This window comes from Vicugna pacos, chromosome 1 (assembly GCF_048564905.1).
Source record: "Vicugna pacos chromosome 1, VicPac4, whole genome shotgun sequence".
NCBI lineage: Eukaryota > Metazoa > Chordata > Mammalia > Artiodactyla > Camelidae > Vicugna > Vicugna pacos.
In genome coordinates this window covers 92,533,016-92,551,026 of record NC_132987.1, presented here as the reverse complement: position 1 = coordinate 92,551,026, position 18,011 = coordinate 92,533,016, and the positions used below count along the sequence as shown (strand labels likewise).

Below are 18,011 nucleotides of genomic sequence, written 5' to 3'. Positions count from 1 at the left end.
CTGGATAAATGTGGTTCCTTTATTTTTATTTTTATATTTTTAATTTATTAAAGTATAGTGAATTTAGAATATAAGTTTCATGTGTATAACACAGTAATTCAACATTTTATAGATTACACACTATATAAAGTTATTATAAAATATTAACTCTATTCTCTGTGCTATACATTATATCCCTGACTTATTTATTTCATAACTGGCAGTTTGTACCTCTTATTCCTCTTCACCTATCTTGCAAGAGATCATTCTTTTTTATGGCTGAATTATATATATATATATATGAAACCACATCTTCTTAATCCATTCATCTCTTCATGTGCAGTTAGGTTGTTTCCATATCTTGGTTATTATAAATAATTCTGCTATGAACATTGGGTGTATATATCTTTTTGAATTAATGTTTTCATTTTCTTTTGATAAATACCCAGGAGTGGAATTGCTGGATGCTAGGATAGCTTATTTTTAATTTTCTGAGGAAACTTCATACTGTTTTCCATAGTGGGTATACCAATTTACTTTCCTACCAACAGTATACTAGGGTTTCCTTTTTTCTACATCCTCACAAGCACTTATTATTTCTTGTCTTTTTGATGATGGCCATTCTGACAGGTGAGCATGAGCACGAAATAGAACTTTGAAGGATTCAGATAAAGCAGAATGTACAAAGGCTCTGAGATTTTACCCTGCCTCTAAGCTAGCAAATTAGCTTGCTGTAATGTCATGTAGCTATATTGTCAGATGAACACAAGATCCCTGAGCCAGAAGAATAGACCATTTATTATTCTTAGCAAAATCAGCAGCTTAAGCAATTCCCCCTAATTCCTAAAGTGCCACAGAATGAGAGCCAGTTGTTTACCTGTGCATGCAGGGGGTTGTACTACAGGAGAGGAAATAAAAGACGGCTACCCCATCTTTCAGAGAAAGAGATCTTATTCACTAAGGAATTCTCTTCCAAGGGAAAGAGGGGAGGAGTTTCAAGGTTATTATCCTGGAGTACAGGCAAATGTGTTGAGAGAGAAGAGAAGAGTTTTTATCTCCAAATCTTTCCAGAAGGATTTACTATCTCCAGCTTGCAAGGCACGTGTTCTTATCAAGTATGTTCTTGGCTCAGAAGGCCTGGACTACATGGACATGGAGAAATCCCTGGAACATTATCTCTCAATACTATTGCAATTTTGGGGTCATTTTGTCTAAATATTTTTACCTAATTAAAATCAAAACGCTTACATAATTTACATTTAAAATACTTTTTTTTCAGAAAAAAGCAAAACTCTATTACAGTTTTATTTTAACTTTAACAACCTAACAAAAACCCCTGAGCTTATATATAAGCAGTCACCTTGGCACAGAAAATATAACCTAAGCAATAAAGAGGTAGGTTCTCTTCCATGTGCATGCACAGACAAAATATGAGTTAAATATAAAACTAACAGAGAGAGTTGTTCAAAGGACTCCTGAAGTCCTACTAGTCACTTGTGTGCTGGGAATGAATGTGTTTTATCAAAATATGTTTGCTATAGTAGAAGAAAACTGTCCTTATAAAATAGTTTTGACTTCCCCGCCCTCTTAGGTAACTGGATAAGCAGCAGGTGGAGATGGGTTAAATTGTGAAGAAATCTGAAGCAGGAAATAGTCATTGGATAAATCCAGACATAAGATACCCTAAATTTATGAACATGGGACTTTTTTTCTCACAGAACACATACTAAGAGCCTGGAAATACTGTTGGGATAAAAGATACTACAAAGCACTTATAAGCATAACCAGATAGAATAGCAATTAAAATATAATTTTATTTGGAAATATGGAAAGAAAGAACACATTTTCAGGAAAAAAGGTTCTCAGGATTCAAGATGAGCCATGCTCAGTGAGATGAAGCTCTTTACTTACTTTGGTTTACTCAATCTAATATTTGTTCCTCTAATCTCTTTCACCTCTAAGATGATGCTGTTGTAAGATCTATTTAAAGATCTAATTTAAAGATCTATGCTGAATTTGGGGTCAAAAATATCACATGCAGGTGTTTTAAATACTTCCATGTGTTAGTTATGATTGACTTGAACTTAGCTTTTGTGCTCACTTCCTTCAAGTATGTCTTCCTGAATCATGAAGTTCTGAATCCTAGAAAGTGATTTCCCAGAACACTGTGCAATGAGGATTCTGAACATTAATCAATGCTTCCAATTAAATACATTCATGTAAAATTTAAGGCAACTGCTTTTTCCCTAATCCAAGGATCAGGACAAGATCTACATAAATAAATTCCCTCTCAATTTTGCAAGAAGTAAATGCCTCAAAATTGGAATGTGGAAACTGGCCACTGCTGCCATCACTACCCACAAAGTTATAGAGTGAGAAGTAGGACATTATTGAAGAAAACAACATAAACTATACCAAAGCAACAGGGGAATTGTCTCCAATGAATTCTGCATGATAACCTCTTCTGTTCCCCATGTTAAAATAACTTCCTTCTCCTATGCTCCCATAGTTTATGTAATCTGTACATAAGCCATTCGTGTCTTACTCCCATTATAAACTGTAAAACATTTTGAACAATATAGGACATTTTACTGTGGAGATTATTGACAGATTTATTCTTACCCAGGAACTTCTGCCACTATCACTGAACACTCAGGCCAAAGAGCAGATATGAATTCCAAAAGAGACCAGTGTGTTCCTACCGAGAGAGTAAGTGGCTACCAGGTGGATGAAAAAGAAAAAGCTTACTACACTAAGCTGTAGCTGAAGATTTTCACAGAATTCTGTTCTATGAAATTTATAATCTTCCCAAATTTAAAAAGATTGTTTATTGAAACTCTGCACACATTAAAAAATGGTAGAGATGACCCTTACCATTGAGAAGCAAAACTGTTAGAGAATAGAATTAGGTTAAAGTGTGAAAGAGATGACCATTATAAGCTGGTTGGTATTGACAGCAGAATCAAGTGTTTGACATAATAATGAATTGTCTTAGAGGTACTGCCAGTATTTTAATATGCACCATATTGCATAATATAAATCTCTGATGAAATGGACATGTTCAGATCCTTCAAGTTATCTTCTTGTTAAGACTGTTTTCTTAGTATATTTGACAGAGACTGGGTGGCTTATAAACAACAGAAATTTGTTTCTCACAGCTCTAGAGGCTGGGAATCCAAGATCAAGGTGCCAGCAGATTCAACAGCTGGTAAAAGCCTGCCTCATGGTTCAGCAATAACCATCTTCTTGCTGTATTCTCATATAGCAGAAGGGGACAAGGGAGCTCTCTAATGTCTCTTTTTAAAAGTACAGATCTCATTCATAAGGCTCCACCCTCATAATTTAATTACCTCCCACTAAAGTCCCACCTCCAAATATTACATTGGGTGGTTAGGATTTAAACACACAAATTTTGTGGGCACACAAACATTCAATTTGCATGAATTGTCTTCAGTTGATTTTCATGCATTACCAACTCTAATGACTGACCTATGTTCCAGGTATGGATTTTACCAGTAGAGTATTCAAACTGAATCCTACCTATTCTCAAATAAAAAAAAAATCAGAACAATGTAAACTCAAAAACATTCTTGAGAAACTGTTTCCCCTGGAAATCAAAAGGGCAAAGTCTTCATTGGTTTAGGTCTTTCATATAAGATCAAGTCCATAGTTTCTGTGGGCTGGGCACAAGAACTGACAACATGCTAAAAGTCTCTGGCCCCTCTATGTGATATGAGTCTCTAACAGCTGATAACACATACTGAGAATGGCAGTCCAAGAGAGTAAGGGTTTTTCACCCTTTCTGAGAATCACAGCATAGCCTTAATTCCATCATCACATTTATTAGCTAGACATATAATAGTATGATTATGTGTCTCAAGATGAGAGGAATTTAACAAGAAAAGTCAGACTATTCTTAATCTACACAGTTGGTCAATAACTAATTACCATAAAAATATAAACTGATATGAAGAAATTAAAGCATATTTATTTGCAGTCTTTCTCCTTAGGGTAAAGAGTGGTCCTGATTTTGACAGCAGCTTGCAGTATATAGTTTGAGAACATTTTCTCTTAAGAGATTGAGTAGTATTCTTTATAAATACACTCATATAAATGTCTATGTGACTGGACAGTCAGAGGAGAAATTACAAGGTCTTCTTTAAGAGACTTCTTTTCAGGTTTATCAAAGAATTTATTTTGTCATTGCATGGCTGCTTTTCCTCCTTACTGCTTTGTTTCTTCACAGCCTACTACAAAGTTTAGTAGCTTCTCTTAGATAAAATTAAATCTGTCATTCTGTAGGCATTTATACTTTGGGAGGATAAAAACAAATATTCACAAAATTTTATTAAATTGTGTCCCGAGTACTATATTAGGAACCAAGTAGATGCTGCTTTTAAAAATTAACTTTCATTTTAAATGAAATCTATCATACAAGAAATATTTGAATTCAGAGTCTAATTTAGAAAATTATTCTTGAAAAGTCCACGTCACTTCGTATATATTGATATCCTAATACTGATCACACTGAATTATAATAACATGATAAGAAGTTGGTCTTCCCCATTTCCAACCTTGGATTGTGAGCTTCTAGAGGACAGAATCTATCTGATTTATCTTTCTATTCCTAATGCCTATGCCAGTACTCAGCACATAATAAATCCTCCCTAAAAATTTGTTAAATGAAGGAATGAACATATCCATTAGATTTTTTCTTCCATCTGTATATTTGTCAAGTATCTACTACTCACACAGGAATCTGATGAAAACTGAAACCCCCCCAATGACCTAATTTTAAATGTTCTTCTAATTTTATTTATCTTCTTACATAGTTTAATTTAACTTCTTATTTATTCTTCCATTCTTCAAGAATTCTTTAAATTCTTCTTAATTGAAACTTCCAAATAGTTTTTTGCATATACATTCATATGTAATTGGGGCTTTTCCCCCTCTTTTCCACAGTTACCTGGACATACTGTTTTGGGACCTTCCTCTAATATATCTCAGAGACTTGTTCATATCAGAAAATAAAAGACTTTTTATATTTTCTAACAATTACATAACATCTCATTGTATGAATGAAAAAAAATTTTTACTGATTCCTCTATGGATTGGCTTTTAGACAATTTTGTGTTATAACAAACAACAGTATGAGTGGATAAAATTTTATAGGTCATTTTTCTATATGAGGAATACAATTTGTGGAACAAATTCTTAAATTGAGAATTGCTCAGAGACTGACAGAGACTGCCAATCTGCCTTCCACCTGAGTTGTGCCAATTTACTCTCCTACCAGCAATGAATGAAAGTTGATAGTTTTTATGAATCATTGCCAAAAGAGTGAGCTCTCAAACTCTTGAACTTTTGCTAACTGTAGAGGTGAAAATGGTATCTCAATGTAGTTGTAGTTTATATTTCTCTTTTAATGGGTGAGATTGGATATCTCTTCATATATTTAAATGTCTTTTTCTTGTTTTTAAGCTTTTGTTCATTTTCCCATTTTGTTAGAAGGTAGCTGTTATTTTGCAGGTGGTCTTCTTGTGGTAGAGAAAGAGGCCTGAAAACTGATGTCTATGATAATGTGCTGTAAACACTTCCCAGCTTGTCATTTTTCATTTGATTTTTGTCTATGGCATTTGCAAGTGGTAGTTTATTTTTGTTTATATGTATCATATATATCTCAAAACTGATCAGTCTCTAAATGGTTAAAAATACAGTGTTCGAAACAAAAATATAGAGTCACACTATTCTGGAGTTTTTATGGCAATTTTACTTGAATATAAGGGTATCCAGCACCCTTGCCATTTACCTAAGAAGATATTTTGCTAAACAATAATTGCAAACCATAAGTACTACAGATACTTTGATGAACTGATATTTAAACTAGTGTAAAAAAATATTATTAAATAAATGGAAAATCTTAGCACAAAATTTAATGGTAAGGTGAAAACATGAATTAAAAGTTTTAATCTTTTTACTGGTCAGTTGTCCAAAGTTTAGAAAAAATAAGCACAGTCATTGCTTTAAACCATAACTTCATCAAACCTGAGCACCTTAACTTAATTTTTTCCCACTTATTTTAAATCTAACCTAGATTTTACAATCATTCCAAAAAGTCAAATCAAGGATTCGCCTGTTTCTACCACTGTCACATTTATAGAAACAAGAGCATGCTACTTAGGCCCTTTAAATTGTAATAACCACAGATTTACTCAGTCTTCCATGAAAAAATAAACTGTTTTAGGATGCCTATGAATTGGAACAGAAATCAAGGATATTCTAGCAATACTTCCCTCCAGGGGCATCTGTGAAATATGTCTGGTGATTTTCTTCCTGCCTCCTCACCCTCTTTGTGTTCCAATAGCCAAATTCTAGTTTATTCAATTATCACCTTTACCTCTACTGGCCAGAATACTTGGTCAAATTTAAGGTACAATGGGCTACCATGCATATAGTATCCCCTGGTGGTTAAATGAGTTTCCTCTGGTAGGTGAAAAAAATGTAGATGGAGGGAAAATCGGAGCAAGGCTGATCAAGCACACTCCTCACAAGTTAACTTAAAATACCTAGACTGTCTTATTCTATCCATAACTACCATTGTTGATATTCACATAAAGCACAGAACTTCTTCAATCTGTCAGAAAAAGCTAGCCTATATTTTTACATGTCCTCCAAACTAGCTCTGACCATTCAAGGGTGGAACATAAAAGAAAGGTTGAAAGAAAGTCATTAAGAGATACAGGTTTGAAAAAAAAACCCTAAAAATACACTTGCTGCCATAGTAGATGATTTATTCAGTGGTATTAGAGATAAAAGGAAGTAACGAACAGTAAAGTAAAAATAAGTAGGTTGATTAATGGAATGGTATTTCCCCCTTGTTAAAGGAGTAGCTTCCTGTTTCAGTTCTAGTTTTAGGTATTTGTTTAGCTCTGGCATCATTATGAAGAAGTACTGTCTTTCTTCCTCATCAGTGCATGCTTTCTCATGTAATTCATTGGTCAGAAATATGTATTACACTATCTTGAAACAATGTGTAGCTGTTCACACTGGTCTTATCTGTCTCATTCTTTCTTTCTCTCTCTCTCTCACATACACATACACACACTGCATCTGAAAGAATCACTTTATCATGTGACAGTGGAAGAAACAGTACTACACGGAATTACAATAAAGAATACATATCACATCACTTTTTCTGTAAAATCCCAGCATAACGGAGTCAGTTAAGGGCAGATTGTTCAGTCTTGACTATGCACTTACATATAAAGGTAGATTTAGTAAAGCAGAGGGAGGTTTAGTTCCACCATCCTCATTAATGTCACTGAAAGCTTCATGCCTACATTTTCAAGTATTATATTTCAAATGTAACCTGCTGTTGTTTACTTTCTGACCTTTTTTTCTGGCACATTTATTCTCTATGTACAGAATTGTATTAAAAAAAAGACTGAATGGAATCTCCCTTGGAAATATAGCAGGTGGTATGATTAATATAGAACCATGTGGTAAACATGTTGTTTCCATATTTAGAAAAGAAATCATATCCTATGAATTCATAATGAAATATTTTGGTTTCTTTTAGTAGTAAGTAGAAAATTATTTTTAATAATTATTCTTCAAATATTGATGCATTGTTTTCAGAAGAAGTAAGATCATTGGATTCTACATATTTGAGATTATGTATATTAAAAATAGCTGAAACCTTATTACCAACATTCATCATTAAACTGGTATGTTAGATTCTATTGAAGGAAAGCAGGAAAAGAAATAAAATCCAACCAGCTCAAGAACAGCAGTGTGAACCTGTGAACAATCTCCAGTTATTTTCAGAAACCATTCTAGGAAGATTAACAAAAGACTGTAGTTTCCCCATGAAGTATTGGATAGAGATACTGAGGGAAATGTTCCAATAAATTTCAAGTTAGTGCTATGTATGTATTCCTACCTGAGGTGAATACCAATTAAATATGCTTGAAATGCAAACTGACTTTTCTTTTAGTCAAAAAAGGTTGAAAGTTTTAAGAAATATCTTTTTACCTTTCATCTTATTAGAAAGGATGATGAGTTCCTAGGGCATTTGAAAAAATAATCCACGCTGGAAAAGATTTTTAAATGACCAAAAGAAAACTAAAAACAGTATAACAAAGCTTATGTCATAAAATGAAGAAATACATGACACCAAGGAATAGAGAAACAATACTCACATTACACAGTAAGTAGTACTTACATATAGTCACTGGCCTCCCTGGAAAAGCGACTGGATTCCTCCAATGTGTAGCAGCAACTTCCCCCCAAAATGCTAAAATTAAAAATAAAATAGCATATTGAAGTATGGGTGGGTGTGGGTTAACTATGACACTAAACATACAAATAAAATGTTAAGAAGACAGTGCTAAAAAGCATATTTTAGGGGCTCAGAAAAGACTTCTCTGATAAGTGAACAATGGAGCTGAAATCATTTCCTTTATTCTCTCCTTAGAGCTCCAACAGCTCTCCCATTCTCATTTTCATAAGGTGAACTTGCACACTTTTTTTAAACTGAGAAAACAGAATTAATCGGAAGAGAAATTCCACAAACTCTTTTTAGCTCTGCATAGCTACAAATTATTTATATACATATCCTTGTCTTCCCTTGTTACTACAGATAAGCTCTTTATTCTTCTTTCAAAGGCCAAATATACATCTTGTGAACTATATTTTATTATTTCCTGACCAACACAACTGCATGAGCAATTTTGTTTTCTCTCCACTAAATCTCCACATTTTACTTTTCTCTTCTATTATTGCTATCATAATAGTCATGTTATTTATTTTGTTCCTACCAGCATAGTATAAATACTGCACAAAATTACTAACTCGTATTTATTTCTTGATATCCAAACATGTTCTACCAATTCTTTCTCTTTTCAGTTATGAACTGAGGAGTAAGAAAGGACTGACAGGAAAAGGAACTTGAGTTGTTCTATCTTGCCCCTTCCTCCTACATCATCACTTTCAGCATAACTGATTGGCTAATATAGAAAAGTAAGATGAGTAAGAAAGGATACAAAGTTTCTTCATTATTTTTGTTTCTCAGAACACCACTCCCTCTATGTTCAAATCAAGGTCTATTTGGAAAGGAAATCTTGAGGGCTTTCTCTGTTTCCATTTATTCAATCATAGTCATGTTGATATGGAACATGAGCATACAATTTCACTGGACCCCTGTCACACCTGTGAGAGTTCAGTAAGTGAGTACAAGGAAAATGTGTTATGAAAACCAGTGACTGTGAGTTTGCTGAACTTCCACTCGCAATGGGTCTGCTAGAATTCTGTGTTCATGTGGATTCTTAACAACTATATATGAACAGAATGGAAGAAAATGAAGGAAGTGTGCATATTGTGCTTATCTCTCCTCCACTCAAGCACATGATCCATTGCTACATCAGACTTACCAAAACACAATGAAAGATAAAAGTATTTAAAGACGGCAAAACAAAGCATTATACCAAACATAAAGTCCTTCTGAGCTTGTAGCCCTGTGCAACTCAACATATCACATATCCATGATTCTAAATCAGATGATACCACATATAATCCATCAGCACATTTTGTTGGTTTTACCTTCAAAACATATCTTCAAAAAATCTGACTCCTTTTCACTACGTCCACTGAGACCACCTTGGTCCAAACCACCATGATCTTTTACCTGGTTTATCCCTCTACCTAACTAATTGGACTCCATACTTACAGCCCTGTCCTCTCACATCTTCTCTTCATTGTATTCTATTCTCAACACACCTGTGAGGGTGATCTTTTAATCATTAAAAAGAGATTGCATCATCCTCCAGCTCAAAGTTTTGAATAATTTGTGATCTCAGAGTAAAATCTAAACTTTACAATAGCCTAGAAGGTTCTATATGATCTAAGCCTCCACCCATTTTCCCCATGACCTCATTTCTTCTACTGTCCATGCCTTCTAATTATGTTCAGCTCCTGTGACTCTGCCTTCTTTCTCATTCTTTGAGCATACTGCACATGCATATTGAGCATTTGTCCCTGACGTTCTTACTGATACTCTTTCCTGAAAATATCTTATATTCCTTCCTGAAAATATCTTAATGACTCATCCACTCAACTTCATTAAACTTTTGCTCAAAAATCACCATCTCAATGGGGCTTTCTCTAATCTATTTAAAATTGTAAAAACCCCTACTCTTGCACTTTGTTTACCTTCTTCATGCATCTTCAAAATATTTACCACTTTCAAAACATCCAATATAATTTACATATTTTTATTATTACAATAATATAAATACCATATGAATAGCAATTTTTATCTATTAGGCTAAATGTTTTATCTTTAACATCTAGAATGTTGCCTGGTATATCAGATATTTACTGAATACTTACTGAATTCTATTAATGGACATACTTTTGATTTGTGCGTGTGATATTACTTGAGTTTACCCATTAAACTTTGTAATATACCTGCTTGCATATGACAGCATAAAAATCAGAGTATGTTTAAAAAAGCACGTAAAAATTTCATAAACCAAGAACAACTGCTCCAAACACTGTAGATCACATAATCTTTTTAATGTCTTTACATATATTAGTTTCAGTTGTACAATATAGTGGTTCGGTATCTTTATAGATTATGTACCACACAAAGATATTGTAATATTATTTTATTCCCTATACTATGCATCACATCCCTGTGAATTGTTATTTTATAACTGTAGTTTGTACTTCTTTATTCCTCTTCACATATTTTATACAACCCCCACCCTTCCCTTTCTGACAACCACTAGACTGTTCTCTGTATCTGTGTGTATGTTTATCTGTTCATTTTTTTTTCTTTTCTAGATTCCACATATAAGTTAAAACATAGTATTTATCTTTCTCTGACCCATTTCACTTAGTATAACACTGTCTAGATCCATCCATTTTGTTGTAAATGACAAGGTTTCATTCTTTTTATGGCTGAGTAATATTTCATTATATATATATACCACATCTTCTTTATCTATTCATCTGTTGATACTTAGGTTGCTTCTATAATTGGCTATGCAAATAATGTTGCAACAAACACTGGAATGCATAAATCTTTTCAAATTAGGTTTTATTTTCTCATAATAAATACCCAGAATTTACTGGATCATATTTAGTTCTATTTTTTAATTTTTTTGAGGAACTTTCCTACTGTTTCCCATATGGCAATACCAATTTACATTCTCACCAAGAGTGTACAAGGGTTCCCTTTTCTCCACATCCTCACTAACACTTGTTATTTCTTGTCTTTTTGATTATAGCCATTCTGATAGGTGTGAGGTGAAATTTCAGTGTGATTTTGATTAGCATTTCCCTGATGATTAACGTTACTGAACATCTTTTCATGTGGCTGTTGGCCAACTGTACATATTCTTTGGACAAATGCCTATTTAGGTCCTCTGCCTATTTTTTTAACTAAAAAATGTTTTTAATTGAAGTATACAACATTGTGTTAGTTTCAGATGTGTAGCAAAGTGATTCATAAATTCATATTTCTGATTCTTTTCCATTATAGTTATTACAAGATATTAAATATAGTTCTGTGTGTTATACAGTAGGTCCTTGCTATTTTATCTGTTTTATATACAGTAGTATATATTTGTTAATCCAAAACTCCTAATTTATGCCTCCTATTCTTTCCCCTTTGGCAACCATAAATTTGTTTTTTTTGTCTGTGAGTCTATTTCTGTTTTGTATCATTTGTATCATTTTTTAGATTCCATGTATAAGTGATATCATCTGATATTTGTTTTTGTCAGACTTCACTTAGTTTGATAATCTCTAGGTCCATTCATGTTGCTGCAAATGGCATTACTTCATTCTTTTTTATGGCTGAGTAATATTCCTTGTATATCTGTATGTATACACCACATCTTCTTTATCCATTCATCCATTGATAGACAGGTTACTTCCATGTATTGGCTATTGTAAATAATGCTACTATGACAGTTGGGGTGCATGTATCTTTTCGAATTAGAGCTTTTGTCTTTTCTGGAGATATGCCCAGGAATAGGATTGCTAGTTCAATCATATGGTAACTCTATTTTTGGGTTTTTTTTTTTTAATTTTTAACTCCATACTGTTTTCCACAATGGTTGCAGCAGTCTACATTCCCACCAACCGTGTAGGAGGGTTCCCTTTACTCCACACTCTCTCCAGCATTTATTATTTGTAGACTTTTGATGATTGCTATTCTGACTGGTGTGAGGTGATAACTCATTGTAGTTTTGATTTGCATTTCTCCAATAATTAGCTATGTTGAATGTCTTTTCATGTGCCTATTGGCCATCTGTATGTCCTCTTTGGAAATAAGTCTATTGAGGTCTTTTGCCCATTTTCTGATCAGGTTGTTTGTTTGTAGGTTTTTTGTTTTTATGTGGTTTTTGTTTGTTTGTTTGTTTTGTTTTGATATTGAGCTTTATGAGCTGTTTGTATATTTTGGAAATGAATCCTCTGTTGGTTGCATCATTTGCAAGTATTTTCTCCCATTCCATAGGTTGTCCTTTCATTTTGTTTATGATTTCCTCTGCTATGCAAAAGCTTTCAAGTTTAATTAGGTCCCATTTGTTTATTTTTGCTTTTGTTTCCATTGCTCTAGGAGATGGATTCAAAATTTTTTTTCTCATATAGTAAAAAGCTTAGAATACTTACCCTTATTCTCTTGTCTATAACACTTCAAAATTATAAAATATTTACAATTAACATTTAACTTTAGTCCTTTTATGAAATATACAGTTTAAAAGAATAAACACAAGATTCTAGGACCATTTGGGGGGCATCAGTGACATATTTTTTTTTAATCTTTCCATATCATCACATAAAGCAGAAAACATAATAAAACAGCAAACCTGAAAATAATTGGGCAACACTTGCAACAAAACTTGCTAACATGGGTTCCTACATAAATCTTCAAATATAAGTATGCAAAGATAAACAACCAACAGCCAAAAAACCTGCGTGGTATCAACAACTATGCAGAATGAAAGGAAGATAATCAAAGGGTTAGCTGATGAACTAGAAAATATAAGAACCTCGAGAGGGCCAACAGAAAGTCACTAAAGAACAAATGATGCCAATGTGAGAACAACCAATGAAATGGGAGGTTTCTCCCTATCAAACTGTACATGAATGGAAGGTACAACACAAGTTCGAAAGCAACTGGAGCAGTCTGAGCCTTGAAAACTCTTGAATCTTCTGCAAATTTGTAAAAGCTAACCTGGATCACATCTCATTCTAGAAGTCCAGGAAAACCAATTTTACATTAAAGTGAGCATCAGAAAATACTGAAATCAAATCCTCTTCAAAGACATTATAAAGAAAAGAGATAAAGGCACACAATATTATCCCTGTAAACAATGAAAGCACTCCAGAAAGACATACTCACAGAGCAAATAAAAACTATAATGTACTATTTCAAAATATGTTCAAAGATAATACAAAAGAATAAAACGCATTTTATAAAAACATAAGAAAGAACTGGAGAATCTCAGAAATAATATGGAGAACTCAAGAATTCATTTTTTTTAATTGGACATGAAGACCAAGTTAGAAGAGATGTAAGAGTGAATAATCATCACAGATAATACCTTAAGAGAAATGTTAGTTAAAATGAGAAACATTTTTTTTAAATTAAAATGAGATAATGAATCCCTTCTCTTTGCCTTTTGCCTTCCCTATTTCTTCCTCCTTTTCTTCCCAGATGATATTGGATACTGAATCACCATTAGAGTTATCAGTATGAACTCATCATTTTCCAAGTATGGGGTAGATGTAAAAATAAATATAAATGTAATGTAGTAATGAATATACGAGTAAATTATATTTCCCGTCTTTGTCCACTGTGAGGGTTTGTGGACAGTAGCATCCAATAATAGCCCACCTGTGGCCTAGATCTTGTTTTCTAAAAACTGTCCTACACACACCATAAGATGTCAGGACAGTAAAACTATCACGATACCGCAACTAGTTGGAAGTGGCTCTTGGTTGCCAAATATCAGAAAATTTGAGAATTACATAATGAAAGAAGGGGATTCCAATCCATTAAATGAAATAGAAATGCATGTATCCATGCACATATAAAGAAATAAATGGATATATAAATGAGAAATCTGTACTTTAAAGTAGAATGCCAACATATTAATGTACAATTGAAGAATAAAATTTAAAAATCATTAGTTGTCAAAACAATAATGAATTCGTGAGAAAATCTTTAGCAGTTGATAAAACACATAATAAGTGTTTGATGAGAAGGACATTTACAAAGTATTCTCCCATGAAATATTTACTAAATTAAATGCAGTAATTCTGAATGAAGAAACCTGGTAGATATCAGCTTAATAAAAAGATAAAAGCAGTATCAGTAATGGGACAAACTTAACAGTATACATGAAGAATAAAGTAGTATTTCTATAATATTCTTACCAGAAATTTATAAAATGAATCTAGCATAAAAAAGTATAAACCTTTCCAAATTGAAGAATACACTACATAATAACAAACTTATAATCTTCAAAAATGTTAAGGCAATGAAAGTCAAAGAATGTGTGAGAAACTCTTGTCCACTGAAGGAGACTGAAGAAACATAACAAATATAGACATTGCTGGGATGTTGGCAGACAATTTTCCATGACTCTTTCACATTTTTTGCACATCCTTTGAACAAAGGTACTGATGGAATTTGCTTTGCTTTATCATTTGAAAATGTTATAACAAACAGACTTGGGAAAGAGAGATGGTACTCTTCTTTGAAGCAGATATACGATTTGTTTGATAACCAGATAACTAATTAAAAGAATAATGTCTCTCTCCAGGGCAAAGGTTAAAGAGACTAGCTCTTACCCCATTATGAAAATATTAAGGTTTCCTGGCCTCATAGTTTTTCATCAGAGGTGTACTCTGATTACATTGGCAGCATCCTTAAGCCACACCATGTCACCTCCATGGGAACTGGGGAGCAAGAGAATTTGACACAAACATGAATGAAGTTCCCATTGCTTTTTATACTGTGAGTAAAAAAGTCTTTTGTCTCTGACTCACAGTTCACATGTATACAGTTGGCATCAGGAAGCTATGATAGGTTAACTTGTTAGCTTATAAATCTGGTAAAATCTGAGAAAGTCTTGACAAGGATAATTGGCAAAAATTGAATATGCCCAAGGATAGATAGAAACAATATATCTATGTTAATTTACTGGTTTAAATAGTTAATTGACATTGTGTTGCAAAAAGTACTTTTGTAGAGGAAATACACAGTAAATTATATGGTGTTGGTGGGCACCATGTAAAAGACATATATAGAAAGTTTCAGGGAAAAAGAATGTCATTGGTATTTTACTTCTAATTTTTCCATAAGTTTGGAATTATTTCAAAAATCTGAAAGATATAGTAAAAATCTATGCAACAAAAAGATAAAACAGATCCAAAAGAAATTCACAAACATTAAGGGAGGCAAATAAGATCAAGCATACTTAGAATAGTTTTAATCAAGAAAAAGCAACAGTAAGAGAGCATAATGAAATAGCTACATATAAAACAACCTTTGTGAAATAGAAATATATATACATTGAAATTATATACCTAAAAACACAATGAAAATCACTTTATACACCTGAGAATATTGAATGAGAATGACCAACACCAAAAAATGTTCTAGTAAGTATATTAAATTAAACAATGTTTGGATATTTGGAAAAACAGTGACGTAAAAGAGGAAGAAAATTAGATTATCATCATAGTTTTACAGTAATCATTTTTCTGTATTTACAGTTTTCACAAATAAGCTTGCATGCTATAAGAAAATGGATAAAAACATTTGAAATATTCAAGGAAAGAAATGTGAGGCAAGAGATTGTTGTTTGTTTAATGTGGGATAAAATAAGTGTGGAATTATAAAATATTCCGATTCTTGCTGTGTTATTGAGAATCAGGATACTTTGTGTGGAAAAATAAGTTAAAGACTACAGAACCACACATATATACATACATTTCCTAACGCTGTCCTCAGCAAAGGACTAAAATCAATGATTAGGCCAGTAGCAATGAGCATACAGACTACTCAGACTATAATTCAGAAACACCACTGTCAACTAGGGACTAGGACTTCTTAGAAAAATGGCTGTTCCCAAGTCTGGGGAAAGAAATGTTCAGGGTGGGCCTGGAACATCTTATCATACTAGACACTAAAGAGATTAGCAAAACTACTATGATATGACCAGAAGAATTAGGAATCATGTTTAAGAGGTTTCCACTGGCCAAAGTTATTTCAATAAGTATAGTATTTGCAAATAATTGAAACTCATAAATTACATTTAAATCATGAGTTCCTAATGAAATTTAAAAAAATAATTGGTCACCTATAGGAAATAGGAGAGAACTAATTCATTATTTTGAAAACTGGTAAATAAAGGAAATAAATATTTATCATGGGTTTTCTATATGAACTGATCCAAGGGGTAATCACACGGTAGATAAGGAAAGCATCTCTACAAGAGACAACCAAATTTAGTGTCTCATGATGAAAGGGCAGAGTGCCACCATGGTCAAGCCAAAGGCCTTGGACCCATGTCTGATCAAGCCTTGGATCCATGTGACACATTGCAGGGCACAGAAAAACAGAGAAATACTGAAAAACAAAAGTGCAATAAATATGTAATTGGCAAAATCCACACTGTGGAAAACTCTACATACCAAAAGTTTGACTCAGATATCCCAACAGTCACAGGTAAGGAAAATGATTATTGCAACAGTCAAGATAGGGGTATATTTGGCAGGAGGGAAGGGGATCGTGAGGGCAAGGGGATATATACAGGCATATCTAGGGAGGCTGGCAAAGTTGTATTTTTTGACTGGGTGGGTTTTGCCTTATAGTAATTATGCATACATATTTTTGTGTGGTTGTGTGGATTTCTGTTAGTCTGTCATGTATTACAGTAAAAAGGTAAAAATAAATTAACAAGGACTATGGGAAAATAAGGTTACAGGAAGAAATAAAAGAGGCAAATAAATTATTTTATTAATCATGTACTTATATGGAGTTATAAATAGTGATACATTATTATGATTTTTCAAAATACAAAATTTTGCTTTAGATTTCTATAATACTGATCTATATAATGGTTTATACAATATCTTTTAATAGCAATTTGAATTAACATATATATGAATATGAACACCCATTAAAATTGTGTAAGAAGCATAAATTCAGAGTGATGACTAAAAGTTCTAAGTCTGAAGGTAAGCAAGCAATGTGGTGACACAGAAATTCACTTAGGTGAAATCTAAATCAATATGATTTCATTAAAAAAGTAAAAAATGTTTACAATTAAGTTTATTAATTAAAATAAGGAATGCTACTCATCAGAAAGTGTCAGAAAAATATCACAATATTATATGTGAAAGAAAATGAATATGGAAAAGGAAAATTATCGTCCAATTTAGTAAGCGGAGTGATAAATTGCTATAGTGTATTTAAGAAAAATAAAGCCTGCAAATAGTAAACAGTTCAGAATGTTAGTTAAGAATAGTATTCAACTAGAAGAAAATCAATCAAAAAGCAAATTGACAGTACAAGTAAAAATAGTGGCATAGTGAAACAGATGCAGAGTTTGTAGCTTCTGGGTCTACTACCATTCAAAGCTCTGTATATGCAATTGTTGTAATTAAACAAAGGTGTTCCTCATTGAGTTCCTGACATATTTGCTGTTGAATGACTAATTTGTTTTGGTTAGGTTTAGGAAGAAAAGAGGAGGAAAGTAGTCCCCCATTATGGCTTTTTTTTTTTTTCAATGAATAAGGATAGATTTTTAAAGAATAGGCTCTTTATGTACTCACAGGTTTAATTAAACATGTGAATCAAATAAATTATATTTTAGTGCTTTGACATGCAGCATTCTACGTGTTTATGTTGACATAAATATCACAAACAGAAGGAGAGCTAAAGAGGAGGAATCAATGAGATTTAACACGACAAAGGCATTAGCTAAAAAGAAGAAAAAGAGTAACAG

The 18,011-nt window shown here is 32.9% G+C and overlaps 1 protein-coding gene across 1 annotated transcript in view; it reads right to left on the bottom strand.

Annotated features, from left to right (window-relative positions):
• LOC140699298 (elongation factor 2-like) overlaps positions 1-18,011 on the bottom strand; it is a 524,143-nt gene that overhangs the window by 456,812 nt on the left and 49,320 nt on the right. The window contains exon 2 of the mRNA XM_072971248.1: positions 8,204-8,275. The gene's annotated coding sequence lies outside the window, so the exon portion shown is untranslated. The remainder of the gene's footprint in view (positions 1-8,203; positions 8,276-18,011) is intronic.